The sequence below is a fragment of the Cygnus olor genome, chromosome 5 (assembly GCF_009769625.2).
Source record: "Cygnus olor isolate bCygOlo1 chromosome 5, bCygOlo1.pri.v2, whole genome shotgun sequence".
Classification (NCBI taxonomy): Eukaryota; Metazoa; Chordata; class Aves; order Anseriformes; family Anatidae; genus Cygnus; species Cygnus olor.
Window position 1 is genome coordinate 20230592 of NC_049173.1, and position 13685 is coordinate 20244276.

Here is a 13685-nt window from a genome sequence, read left to right on the forward strand (position 1 = left end):
AAAATTCAATGGGCAAAATGTGAGCAAACTGGGTAAACAGCACTGAAGGCAGATGTGAATATTTTGCAGTGCCTGTTTGTCCAGTATAAATATTTCATACAGGATAGCTACAGACATGCAATTCATACAGTGAAAGTTTATTTTAGACAGAACACAGCCTGCAAAATCTACTGCAGTAAAATAGTAATGTAATGATCTTTAACTGACAATCCTACTTCAATTAACAAAACATTCAGTATTCTTTTCTTTCTCTTACCCTTCTTCCCCTCCTTTATATTCCCTGGATATTTAATGCCTTACTTAGTGGCCTAGTGAGCATATGTTCTTGGTTAGGGACCATTGTTTATGAAATTGTTACAGGTTTCAGATTTCTACGTGGCAAGCAGAACACCCAGGCCCCTGGCTGGTAGCAATTGGAGCCATTCAGAGGTAAGTAAACATTAGAGTGAGGAATTTATGGGTCTACAGTTCAGCTCTATAGTACAGTTCTCAATGTGGTGGTTTTTTTTTTTCTTTTTTTTTTTTTTTCCTCTTTTGTGTGTGTGAATATATTGCTTGACTTCAAACACAGCTGAGCAGTACCCGGCTGTAGGTAGAAAAGAACAACATCTGGAAATAATAACTGCTTAGCTATTAGTCTAAAGCCTATAGTGAGCCCTAAAAGAATATTCAAGTTTAAATCAAGGAAGTTGTTCAATCAAGTGAATTGCCCAGAGCATCTCACCCTAAGCAAATAACTAGAATAAAAGAAACAAGGTGGAAGGAGACAATTAGAGGACTGCAGTACATCATTTCAGTTACTTAATGAATGTGTGAAAAGGAAAGAAAATATATTTTCCTGGTCAGCCAAAAAGTCTATGAGTGGCAATTGGGATTATGTTAACATTAACAAAATTACACAGAAATGCAGACACAGAAAATAATGTCCTTCCTTGCCATGCCGTGTATTCTCTAGCATCACAGAAGAATGTGGGAATTTTCCCATTATATTAATTGTCATTCATTTCTGAGAAATGTCTTATTCTGGATGTTAGGGGAATAATCCAAATTATCAAAGTTCCTTTCAACTTTCTTTATCACTTCCCCCTTCCTGAATGTACTGCGCATTTTAAGCTTATCTAACCATCTTAAATGAGACAAGGAATAGATATAGCTTTTGCAAGCATGAATAAGAATGGGTCAGTGGATTTGTCATCATTAGTGACAGAAAAGTAATTCTCAAGGCCACATACATATAAAACAATGGTGTCTGAAGACAATTATGCAATTAACTTCACCATTATTTAGGCATACCCTGAGGTTAAAGAAGGTATTCAATCAAGGAAGATCTCAGAGAGTTCTCTTCTGAAAAGCTCTGATAGCTGTTTTTCATAGTTTTGGCTGGGACAGAGTTAATTTTCTTCATAGAGTCTTGTATGATCACAGTATACTGTGGTATGATTTTTTGATGAAAACAGCTGTGTTAAGACACCTATGTTTTCCGTTGTTGCAGGGCTGCACTTACACAGAGACAAGGACTTCCTTACAGTAGGACTTTCTACTTCTTGTGACCCAGGAGCACCGCCAACAGCATGTGCTAACAGGATAGACTTTGGCTGTTAGAGCAGGCAGTTTGCGTGGGGCAGTTCAGGCAGGGCAGGGAGGATCCTCTCCTCCCTTTCATATGTCCCGTTCTCTTCCTCTCCTCTCCTCTGGGAACTCTACCTTTTATAACTTATAATTCACCATAGTGGGCACCCATCGCAGCAGCTGGGCCGAGGCAGCAACCCAAACTGAGTGGACATGGCCTCTCCGGGCTCATGTGGGCACCCAGGTGCCCTGAGGGGCGAAGTGCCAGTCTAGACTGGTGACTGTGGGGAGCTCCGGAATCTGGAGGTCCCCCTGGGTCCTGAGGGAAGAGAGGGCTGTTGTGGGTGTAGGTGTGCCCTGCTCAAGGAACTGCTTGAGAAGATGGCCGGGCTCCAGTGAGAAATCTGCTGTCTGAGGGGCTCCTGGGAGACTCTGAGGGAGACGGATAGGAAGTATCAACCTGTCCCTGCTGAGGCCCGGTAGCCCCCTCCTAAGTCCTTGCAAGGGGTAGTAGCCGATCCAGCTGCTTAACTGCAGGACAGCTCTTGCTTCTCCTAATAAATTGATGAAAGAGTGGCTCCCATTTCACCTTTATTGGGTTACAGATGCTGAGGAAGAGAGATTAGTAAGAGAGATCCATCTGAGGCACAACAGAAACTTGACTGGTGCTGAACAAATAAGTATTCAAAATTTAACTGTTTTTTTTTTTTTTCTTAAATCATCTGTTAGTTTATTCTGACACACATAATCTCCTATTTATCTGTATATAGAATAAGTATTATAAAATAAAAAAAAAATAAAAAATAAAAGTTGGTACTTTGGCTTCTTACCTAAAAAAAAAAAAAAAAAAACAGTTAAATCTCTTGGACTGTACAGCTGTGAAAATATTCCTGAAAATATTCCTGATACAAAAATATACCACTCACACACAATGAAATTTTACAACAAATGAAAGAGGGCACAGTATCAGTAGCCTCAGTAGCAATTCAACATGAAACAGGTTTCATCCTACTCAGTACTTTATATGGTTTGCCTCACTGTAGTACACAGAAGCACTCCAGAAATATATTAATGAAGATGAACAGTAATATTTACAAAACAACTATGTATCAGGGAATTGCTACTACTGTTTTGAAAAGGAACTCAGTAAAAACATTCCACCAAATCAGGAAAAGAAAAAAAAAAAAGTGCCAATCCAATTATTGGTGTTTGCTTGTTTGTTTAGGGCTGAAGGAGAAACTTGTAAGTTATTCATAAGATGATGAAAGGAGGATAATCACAGTATTCATTTAAACAGTCATATCATTAACAGGATAAAGTTAACTCATTAACTTTACAGGAGACCTGTTCGTTGTTCAGGAAAATTTCATCCCTTTTCAAGCAGACTTAGCTTTACCTGAATTGATGTGTTGGGTTCCAGGTTCTTCCGTGACATGAGTAATCGAAAAAGCAGCATATTGATATGATACTTAATTTTTATGTTTCTTATTCCCTCCACACTAAGCCTAACAGTACATCATACTCAAACGATCTACTTGGCATTTCATAACTGTTGTGGTTTAGCCCGGCTGGCAGCCAAACACCACACAGCCGTTCGCTCACCCTCCCCCCTCCCTCTCCGGGATGGGGGAGAGAAACGGGAAAGTGAAGTCTGTGAGTTGAGATAAAGACAGTTTATTAAGACAGGGAAAAGAATAACAATAATAATAATAATAATAATAATAGTATTAATAGTAATAATGTGTACGAAATAAGTGATGCACAATGCAATTGCTCACCACCCGTTGACTGATGCCCAGCCTATCCCCGAGCAGCCGGCCCCCCCCCCTCCACCCCGGCTAGCCACCCCTATATATTGTTCAGCATGACGTCAGATGGTATGGAATACCCCTTTGGCCAGTTTGGGTCAGCTGTCCTGGGTCTGTCCCCTCCCAGCTCCTGCTGCACCCCTAGCCTGCTCGCTAGCAGGACAGAGCGAGAAGCTGAAAAGTCCTTGGCTTGGTGTAAGCACTGCTCTACAACAATTAAAACATCAGCATGTTATCAGCGCTCTTCTCATTCTAATCCAAAACATAGCACCCTGCCAGCTACTAGGAGGAAAATTAACTCTGTCCTACCTGAAACCAGGACAATAACCCAGAAAAGAGTGAATGATCTTTGCCTCTTTTAAATGAGGAGAAATTATGTAGTTGTCTAAATTTGTAAGTGGAAAATAGGATTGAAAAAGCATTTCCTCTAAACTAGACAAATATGCATTTATGTGTATCTTTATATGTCCCCAAAGTATAATTATCATAAGTTTATTACCTGTCATTATGAATAGCTAAGAGAACAAAGCCCTATTAATTTCTATCTTCTCAAGAACTTTATCATAACGGACCAGTAAACTACCTAACCTAAAACATTCTTTATTGGTCATATCCCTTCTCTCTGACATTGTTCCTGACCTCTTGAACCAAAAGACAATTGTTTCACTTACCCTTTACACAGGCACAACTTTCATTTACTTTAATGGGAGTTTTGCTTGGTCTGATTCTCTGACACCCATATGATGCAGAGGAGTAGATTGCAGAGAAGATGTTTGTAATGGCCTTTAAAGCTGTCAAAAGCCCAAATGAAAATGATATTATCTCAGAGAGAGCTTTTGTGCAGCAGTCATTTTATTTAGAGCACTGTCTGTGTGTTAACTCTCTCTCTCCAGTTCATACAAGAGCTAAACTCCTCTGCATGTTCTGTATTTTCCTCCCTACTGCTATAGTGTATGCATCTGTGTTGCTACTTCGTGTTTCTGCTCCTGATTTGAAAACAAAGTGATGTTGTTAGATGATTCAAAATCCCTCACCATAGCAGGATCCTCTGCACCGGACAGTTCAATTGGCCTATCAGCTTTAAGGGGACATATTCTTATGCAGTCCATAATGCTGACCATGCATTGAACTTTCAGTTCAGTAGTAAGTAATATCTAAAGCTATTTAATGATTACAGTCCTCCTTACCCTCAAGCACTAATTATAAAGTCAAATGGAAGGACAAACATATTCCTATGACAAACACGGTGTAGACAAGAGCAGTATAGGCCCAGAAAGGTACAACTAACAAACAGTTATTCAGGACTTGTGCAAAGCATTTTACACTATCCTGCATGATATCCTTCTCTCTAAATTGGTGAGAAATAGATTTGATGGATGGACCACTCAGTGGGTAAGGAATTGGCTGGATGGTTGCACTCAAAGAGTTGTGGTCAATGGCTCAGTGTCTAGGTGATCAGTAATGAGTGGTGTTCCTCAGGGTATTAGGACCGGCACTGTTTAACTTCTCTGTTGGTGACATGACAGTGGGATCGAATGCACCCTTAGCAAGTCTGCTGATGATATCTAGCTGTGTGGTGTAGTTGACATGCTGGAGAGAAGGGATGCCATCCAGAGGGACCTTGAGAAGCTTGAGAGGTGGGCTTGTGCGAAACTCATGAAGCTCAATATGGCCAAATGCACAGTCCTGCACCTGGGTCAGGGCAATCCCAAGCACAAGTACAGGCTGGGCGGAGAATGGATTGAGAGCACACCTGAGGAAGAGGACTTGGAGATGTTGGTTGATGAGAAGCTCAACATGACCCAGCAATATGCGCTTTCAGCCCAGAAAGCCAACCGTATCGTGGGCTGCACCAAAAGAAGTGTGACCAGCAAGCTGAAGAAGGTGATTCTCGTGATTCTCCCTCTCTACTCTGCTCTTGTGAGACCCCACCTGGCATGCTGCGTTCAGCTCTGAGGCACCCAGCAAGTCCATGGACCTGCTGGAGCGAGTCCAGAAGTCCAGAGGAGGGCCACAAGGATGATCAGAGAGCTGAAACACCTCCCCTGTGAAGATAGGCTGAGGGATTTGGGGTTGTCAGCCTGGAGAAGAGAAGGCTCTAGGGAGCCCCTATAGCAGCCTTTCAGTACCTAAAGGGAGTCTACAGGAAAGCTGGAGAGGGACCCTTTGACAGGGAGTGCAGTGGTAGGACAAGGAGTAATGGTTTTAAACAAAAAAAAAAAAAAAAAAGAAAAAAAAGCGGTGAGGCAAAAAAGAGGTGGTGAGGCACTGGAACAGGTTGGCCAGAGAAGCTGTGGATGCCCCATCCCTGGAAGTGTTCAAGGAAAGTTTGCACAGGGCTTTGATCAACCTCGTCTAGTAGAAGGTTTCCCTGCCCATGGCAGGGGGGTTGGAACTAGATGATCCTTAAGGTACCTTCCAACACAAGCCATTCTATGATTCATTCTATGGTTCGAAAAAAAGCCAGTCAAATCTAAAATGCTTTTCTAAGTAACAGAATGACCTATTGAAAGTCTAAACAAATGTTCAGTCTTCAGAAGGAGTGAATATTGTGAACACTACTGTACTGCTAGTGTACTGTACTAAGTTTTTTTTGCCTTCTGCTACAGAGCTTCTCACAGTGAGCACTCTATAATCAAACTGTATAGGAGAATAGAAATGCATTGCAAAAAGAATATGTTTGGACACTGTTTCTTCTGTGTGACTAAATCAAAGCCTTTCAATCTTTCTAGTGTATGGCATTACTGAATGAAAAAATGTGACAACTTATTTTTAAGTTGTCATAGTGTATTAAATGAAATTTTGTATATAAAATCAAGGACTTCCATACGTTATAGAAACTACCAAAAAACTCAATGATTTGTCCCAATTACCTTCAGTATTCATGACATTGTTATATATTCAAAGTATGGTGCCACTGCAGAATGGCATCAAAGGCTGAAGGCTTTAATTCATTCACTGTTTCATAGGAGATATGAGACTTCATAAAATTTGGAACTAAGCAGAAATAACAATGCATGCTGATAGGTATTTTTAAGTTTCTAAAGTATAATATAACCTTATAGAATGAGTTAAGAATTACACAGTTGAGAAAATTCAAAATGTCTATGTAATATGTCACTAAAAATTAAGTAAGGAACTCAAGATTTTTTTGTATAAATATTTTTCAGCATTTGTTCAAACACAACCATTTCTGGTATCATAAGCAAATGCCAACGAAGTGCTATGCATCTGGGTTTTAATTGTCATTCCTGAGAAGTTTTTCAATGATAACAGCCAGAATTAATGTTGAGAAACTTTCATGAATTTAGAGTTGAATAAAATTTTAAATCTAAATGATCCAATATCCTGAAAAAATAATTTATTTCAATTTCAGACACAGGAATCTGGGCTACAAAATCAGAAATGAACACTAAACATAGAGAAACTTTAATCACAAATTGAATATTTTCTCACTACAATGATGTCTGGTTAGAATCTGTTTAGTTACCTAACTCCTTGCTTTGGACACACAGAAAGAAACAATTTTATAGCATGGCAATTTCAGTGTGATGCTTGTGACCAAAAAAAAAAAAAAGTGTGACTTCTATGAAGATCAAAATAATCTGATTTTGATTGTGTACTACTTAGTCAGAATTTATGTTTTATAGTGTAATTAATTCAAAAAATGACCAAATCTGGCATAGGCATATAGATTAAGAACTGGCATATAGATCAGCTGAACATTACAGAGTTAGCAAGTAATAACAACCACTCTGATACAGGAGAAAATACCAAATAAAACAAGGTAAAAGCAATGCTTCCTTTATTCCCATCACATGCAGAACCTACAGAGAACTTAGTGATTATTTGCTTCATTGTGGTCAGGAGTGGAAAACCACAATTAAACATTAATATTTGAGAAATACAGTTTATGATATTTATTGTTATAAATAGGAAATGGTAAAAACATAGATTTTTTTGTATTGATCTTACTACATTGACTCATAAAGGCCTGTGTGTGGGTGTCAGTGTAGATGTGTGTTCGTGTGTGCGCTCTCCTCAGGAACTTTCCCTTTTCAGAGGTTCTGTTCCATGGTTGTCATCACTAAATGTGTTCTCAGTGCATTCTTATTTTGTTGTTCCATAAACAAGTATCTGCTTGTCAGCTTGGATAACAGATCTAAGTAAATCAAGGTCAGTTTATATCAACATCTGTCTCCTTTATAATGAAAAGTGAGAGCAGATTCACATCTTTTAAAAACAACAATTCATGTTGCCATAGGAATATCATAATCTGAAAGACAAGCCAGTAAATACCTGTAAGGCATTAATATTTACCTGCAAATTATATATAAATGCTCCAACATGGTTATTCTTGTCTTCACAGTCATATGTACCATCAGGAAGTATAAATTATTATGTGATTTGGTCTAAAGGTAATGGAACTAGGGTGAGGTGTGGGACAGAACACTTATTTTCCTCCAAGATCTGTAAGCATCCATGGAAATAAAGAAATTTATGTATTTGACACAGGATCAGACAGTTAACATAACTGTATTTCCTTGAAGTTAAATTTTGATCAAAGGATGAAGTTGTTTCTGGATTTTAGTCCCAACAATTTAGAAGATGCTTTTTTGTATTTTAGAAGTAGTCTTCATGTAAAATTATTCGTACTTCCAGATGTTCCAATAATTTGTTGTCAGCATATTTATACTTTCATATCAAATGTCTTTATCTCAGTGATATATAGCCAGGATTCGGTTAAAATTTTCAAAAATCGATATTTGCAATGAACATCAGCTAAAACAAACAAACAAACAAGAAAACTTATGAGAATTAATTTGTCTCCTGTGAAAACAACATATTTTCCTAAAATATGATGGTACCATCTTTGATTAGAATAGACGAAGAATGCAAGTACTCTGAGCAATAATCCACTATTACAGAAGATTACTATTACTATTTCTAACACAAAAGTTCTCCCCTTAATCCTTTCTCCAATAAATAACTGAAAATAAATAAATAAAAGGAAAATCTGTAGTTTCTTTACATCTGTCCTTATTTATTGTGTTCAAACCACCTGTGAGAATATTAAGAAACTGATTTTTAGTCTTACCCACTTTTTGTTTTCATCCAAGAACCTCAGTAAATGCCTGTGAAGGGCAGTAGGCCTGGGAGTGAGAGTAGGATTCACCTGGAATTGCTTGGATTGTGAATTGTCTAGATCGTTTTTGAGCACAATGATTTGTGCAGAGTTTGCTAACTGTCCTCTTTAAACACTGTCCTTTTCAACTTATAATTAAGAGTTTTCTTTTTAATATCATAACCTCTCCACTGTTACGTCATTCTTCTCTGGACAAAAGAAAATCAGGCATATAAATGTATATAGGGAGAAATGGAAAGTTCGTTCAGGCAACTGTTGAAACTGTCCATAATTCAAATAATTTAATTGCTAAAATAAAGACTAGATTAAAAAAAATGTAGAGAAATTCCTGTATCTCACTGAAGGGCAGGTATTTCTACAAGAACTGAGGATTTTTATTTTATTTTATTATTTATTATTATTAATTGAAAAGAACAATGAAAATATCACATCTTTCAAATGCAAATTATTGTTATTTTCTAAGTCTAGTATAATAGTGACTAGTATAATAGTGAAGGAAGCAACAGTGTTCATGTCATAGAATGTATTGACTTTGGCATGTTAGTAAATTTGACAGATAACTTTATCACCAAAACAGGAGAAAGTATCTTTAATTGAAAGCTGTACCTTGGGTGCAACCTGAGCCTATTACGATCATACCATAATTACACTACAATGAAAAAACGAAGCATTTGTAATCTACTGACATGCCCCATAAGTTTATCTGTTTCAGTGGCTACTGAATGCTGTTTTTCAAGATATAAATTGATAAAATATGTGACAATTATATTTCCTTTCTCTGATAAAATTACTAGCCATAGAAATGTACATTTGGGTACATTTAAAGGTACATTAAAGGTACTTTAGGTTTTATGTTCTTTCACTCTAGACTTATATCAGAACCTGATCAGATTGATCACAATTTGTGATTAAAGAGCAATATAGAATGATAGAATCATTTAGGTTGGAAAAGACCTCTAAGATCATCTAGTGCAACCATTAACCTAGCACTACCAAGTCTACCACTGAACCATGTCTCTAAGCACTTCATCTACATGTCTTTTGAATACCTCCAGGGATGGTGACTCAGACACTTCCCTGGTGAGCCTGCTCCCATGGTTCACAACCCTTTCAGTGAAGAAATTTTTCCTAATATCCAACCTAAACTCCCCTGGTGAAACTTGAAGCCATTTCCTCTTGTCCTGTCACTTGTTGCTTGGGAGAAGAGACCAACCCCACCCCACTACAACCTCCTTTGAGGTAGTTGTTGAGAGAGATAAGGTCTCCCTTGAGCCTCCTTTTCTCTAGGCTCAAAAATCCCTTTCTCTCAACCACTCCTTATAACACATATTCTCTAGACCCTTCACCAGCTTCATTGCCCTTCTTTGGACAGCTCCTGCCATCAATCTCTTTTCCATAGTTGAAGGTCCCTAGCCTGAACACAGTATTGAGGTGGTGGCCTCACCAGAGCTGATTACAGGGGACAAGCACTTCCCTATCCTGCTATGGCCTCCCTGGCCCCACTGTTTCTGATACAAGCCAAGATGCTGTTTGGACTTCTTGGCCATATGCAGCATGGTTCAACATTCACAACTTGTTATCTCATCATAATGATGATAGTTTTCTGAACAACAACAAGGGACTGGGCCATTTTGTATGGGATTGTCTTCCATCTGTATGTCCATGCATAAAAAGAAAAGGTAAAACAAAGAAGAGAAAGAAGTTATACTTTGGCATGTATTAGAATGATTCACACACAAGGACAATAGGTAACCAACAGGACTACCGTGGCTTAAGTTCAATTCTTGTTTTATTTCAAGAAGTTGGCACTCCAAATGAAGGTTTGCAACAAAATCATAGTAGAACTCACTGTATTAAATGGTTACAGCAATCTATACCAAACCTCATCAAATCTATTTTCACTTCTAAAGTTGGTCCAGCTAAAAACTGATTTCATAATTTTCTAAGATTCCTGGACTGTTGTCATCTTAATTAAAGCTACTTTTCTTTGTGGGTTGCCAGAGGTCTGAAAGCCTGAACAAGGGTATATCATTTCATCAGTAAATGTACATTAAGCCCAATTTTTCTGGAACTGTCAATATAACTTGCATACACAGCAAAACATAGCTGTACAGTACTTTGTGAGAAAACCCAAGCAGAAAAAATGGCAATCCTGTCAGTAGTCAAGGAGCCACAGAAAGCATTAGAAGCTGCATTTGGAACAACCATTTGAGTCTGTAGCTATTTTAGAAAGCTGGAACTGTAAAAGTAGGACATGGAAAAATGTAATTCAGTCATTCAGTTTCCTTTGTTGATGCAAGATTGTTGCCTATGGCTATCTTTATTTTAGGGCTTATCCATCCTACTTTGAATTTCTTGGTGCTGAAAAACTACGTATGAGTTCCCAGCACAGACTTCTCTTTTACAGTATTTCCGTACCTCTTAGCACCATGGCTTTCTGAGAAGTTGTATTTGTTGATGGAAGTGAAAAGTGCAGCGGTAGCAATGAACGTGGAAAGCAATAATGACAGGACACTTCACAGAGATCCCTCAAATGATCAGTCATTGTCCTTTTCGTCTCATGGTGCTAATGCAGGTAATGAATAAAACTGGTCCCAGGAGCTACACTATCGGGCCCATCATATGTTCTTCTCCACCCTAAAAAGTAACGGTTAAATCCTGTCCTTTTCTTTCTACACTTCACCAACCCTTCAGTGCATAAAACAACTTTTACTAATCCTATGTCAATACAGTAATTTTTTGTTTGTTTGTTTTGTTTTTTCTTAACAACTTTGGTGAGATCAAAGGCTTTTTGAAAATAGAAACACATTGGACCTACTTTATTTTATTAGAACCTATGTTATTGGAATTCTTAAATAACTGCAGCAGGTGAGAGAGAGAGGATTTCTCTTTACAGAAGATATTATAGAATCATAGAATATTCCGAGTTTGGAAGGGGACCCACAAGAATCATCGAATCCAACTCCTTGGTCCCCAAAGGACCACCCAAAAATCAGACCATGTGGTCTGAGTGTTGTCCAAATGCTTCTTGAATACTGTCAGGCCCGGTGCTGTGACCACTTCCCTTGAAGCCTGTTCCAGTGCCTGAACTACCAGTCTCAGTGAAGAACTTTTCCTGATATCCAGCCTGAACTGTCCATCACAGATTCAGTCCTTTCCTCAGGTCTATCACTGGTCACCAGAGAGCATGACGATCAGCACCTGCCCCTCCACTCCCCCTCGTGAGGAAGATGTAGGCCACAATGAGGTCCCCCCTCAGTCTTATCATCTCCAGGCTGAAGATATACTGAATCTTTCCCAACAAACTGCATGTATCATGTGTTCAAGATTTTTTTGTTTTTATTTTTATTACAACGTGACCATCCTATCAGGGATAAAGTTGGAACTATTGCTCTCTAATAGCCATGAACTTAGCTAGATCTCTTTCCACAGACAGGAATCACCTTGACAACCTGCCTGTCCTGTAAGCAACAGTGTTCTCATAACCACAGAATCATAGAATCATAGCATCATAGAATCAAGAGCTCATAGAATCATAGGACAGCTTGTGTTGGAAGGGACTTTAGCTCAACCACATGACATGAGTAGAATACCTTCCACTAGACCATGTTGCCCAAAGCCCCATCCTACATGGCCTTGAACACTTGGTGAAATATCATCTGATCCTGGTGACTGATGAACATCTATTTTTTTCAAATATATCCTGTTCATTGCTCAGAAATTTTTAAATTTCTCTGACCTATGTGTTACTGGGGCATGTGTCCAATGCCTTTAGTGGTGAAGACCATCTCAAACAATTCATTGAGCTTATCTGCTATGGTCTTACCATAACTGATCGCTTTTTCACAATTTTGCCTCCATGTGGTCTCATCAGACCTCATGCTTTTGATATGCTTAGAGAAAGTTTTACTATCAGTATGAGGTATGAGCATATTTTGCCAGGTACTCTTCAAATTCTGGTTGAGTTTTCTTTATTTCCTGCTTACGTATGAGTTCCGTTTTTTTTTTCTTGACTCTGCAGTTCTTCATAATTGGAATGATTTTCATTTCTTATATATTGACCTTTTCTTTGTGATAATCTTCTTAACTTTCCTTCTGGACTGCTGTCCTAATGTAGCATTTTGAGGTCTTTTAGTTATTTTGCTTTTTTTTTTTAATTTGACATTCATTTTAATTGGACTTCCAGTGAAACCTTTTCTAGGTAGTGTTCAAGATGTCTGGTGGTTTCTTCTCTCTCTCTTTTTTATTTTTTCCCCAGGATTTACTAATTGCTTTGTAAAGTTTTCTTCCTCTCTTGAAATTGAAAAATCACATTCTGGATATTATTTTTATTTTATTTTTTTTACACATTTTCTCCTCCTCTTAAATCTCATTTTTTTCACGGTTACTACTACAGGTCATATCTCCAAATAATACCTCACAAAATGGGTTTTCTTGCACTGCTTAAGACCAAATTCAGAACATAATCTTTTCCTGTGTGTCCTAAGACTCTGCTCAAAAAAAAAAATAAATCATTCGTCATTTCTAAAACGTTTATATTTGCACCGCAGCCTATTCAGGCACTTATCAGATTCCTAGATAGGTAATAAGAATCTCACATTTAGTACCTCTCCCAAACATAGAACTCACTACCATTGTTCTGATCAGGATATAGTTCCATGCTAGCTCCACATTTTTACCAATTACACAGAATTTCCACCTAAAAGGACTAATGATTTTCCTTTTTTATCTTAACACTTTAATGTTGTTTAAACTTCATGTTACTCCTCACACACTGTCACTCTTCCTCCTACTCTAGCTTTCCTATGAAGCTGGAAACCTGATGACACAGCATCCTATCTTCCTTCCAACAAGTCTCTGAGATACCTGATATAACTGGGTTGTTATTTTGATTCCAAACATTTATTACCTTATTTTGCAGGCTCCCACCATGGTTGTGGAAGGATTAACAAGTATTGCACCAATTTCACAACTTAGCATCACAAATGCCAGGTACGTGTACATATGATGATGATGATGATGATGATGATGCAATTGTAACAAGAACGTCATTAATTTCCCTCCTCACTTTTAAGGACACACTGAGAATTAGCCATCCAATTTTGCAGACTGTGTCAGCTGCTCTTGTGCAGCATCTGTTTTTCTTTTAACTGATGATTTAA